Source organism: Chrysochloris asiatica, unplaced genomic scaffold (assembly GCF_000296735.1).
Source record: "Chrysochloris asiatica unplaced genomic scaffold, ChrAsi1.0 scaffold00191, whole genome shotgun sequence".
NCBI classification, from domain to species: Eukaryota; Metazoa; Chordata; class Mammalia; order Afrosoricida; family Chrysochloridae; genus Chrysochloris; species Chrysochloris asiatica.
The window spans coordinates 1435496-1437336 of NW_006408709.1; positions in this window are offsets into that span (position 1 = coordinate 1435496).

The window sequence follows — 1841 nt, forward strand, 5'->3', positions numbered from 1 at the left end:
AATTCCTTCAATGCACCTTGGACTTCCTCCTTCATTATCATTGGCTTTTGATCATATTCTACCTCTTGAAATGGTTGAACTTTAACCATTTCATTTTTAAGTGCTTTCAAATTGGTTCCAACTCATAAGGACTCTGGTAGGGTTTCAGAGGAGCAGCCAGTAGTTTTGAACTGCTGACCTTGCAGTTAACAGAGAGTCAAATTTGAAGGTAGTAGAAAGGTAGTACATACGACTCTATTGTTGGTAGTGGATATGGCTCTCAACTGGGAAATAGGGTAACTGAAGATAAAATATTCTTTTTTTTGGAGTTCAGGAAATAACATTGAGGATTCTATGCATTTTTCCCTCTTATTGTATCATAAACTTCCACTGCTGACCTTCTGTAAGATCTGTTTACAGAGACCTTTGTCCAAATGAATTGTTGGAGGTTCTTGAAATAGTAATTGGGCATTCATTTGGAAGCTTAATTTTAGCAGTAGGATAACAGATTAATTCTGTGTTCTGAAATGTATCCCATAACGTAGCCTTTTCTCTTGCTTTTTTTAAAATAATGAACTGTCAAGCCCAATTCCCAACTTCCAAGAATTTTGTTCACTTTGGGTATAAGGCACTTTTGGTAAACAGATCATGTTATTTAACTGTATTCACATCTTCTTCCACGGAATTATGTTTTGTCTTCTAAAGGAAAACTGAAATGCTATATTTATAATTCATATGAAGGCTATGGGAGTAATGTAAAACATCAAGTGTTTATGATTATATTTAGATTATAAAAAAATGAAATGAATGTCTAGTAGTTTGCATATTGCCATTGGTCTGAAGTGGACCATTTAAATTCAAATAATGACCTCTGCTATGAAAAATTGCACAAAGGGCAAAGAATTGTCTCTAGAGCAATTCACTGATGTACATTAAACCTTAGTAGAAAACAGATTTCCACTGACAGTATATTAAAAAAAAAAAAAAAGCAGAGTGTTTTGTGGAAGACTACTCATCTCAATAAATTGCTTCCAAATGATTTCATAAGATAATTGAGGCTTTTCAAATCTGATATTAAGGAGAATTAGGATAGACAGACAGATAGTGACATTTAATAATACTTCATCATGAAAATAGCCTTAGCCACTACTTTAAAATAGACATACAATTATTAAAGCCTCATCATCTCATTTTGTTACTTCATTAGGGGTTATGGTCTATTAAATTTTCTATATCCTGATGAAAAGTGTGATTTTTTACTTAGTAGTTCTCTGAAAAAGACAAATCTAATGTAAGGATTTGATTTTATTAACTAAAGGAAGGCAGGAAACACACACACATACAGATACCTTCATTACTCTACGAGACAAAAAAATTAAAGAAATAAAACCAGAAAACATTGGCAGGAAAGATTTTTAAGTATTTACCTGCTTTCACACTTCCTAAATATTTGTGACCCTTTGTATGAAATGATATCTGACTTATTTGGCAGAAGGTATATGTGATCATTAAGGTTTTGTGTCAGCTTAATTGGACTAGTTTCCTAAGTGGTTTCATTGTTGAAATGTAGTTATCCCCCATGATGGAATCTGATATAATTACCTCTACGGTGAGGGTGAGATCTGGAGTCCTGGTGTGGTGCTGTGGGTTAATTTGCTGGACTGCAAAGTCCATGGTACTTTCAATATTCTCCTCCAACACCATAACTCAAATGTATCAATTTTCTACAGTCTTCCTTATTCACTGTGCAACTTTTACATGAATTTAAGCTTATTGAAAATATCATGATGTGGATCAGGCACAACTTAGTCTTCAAACTGATATCTTTGCTTTTGAACATTTTAAAGAGGCCTTGTACAACA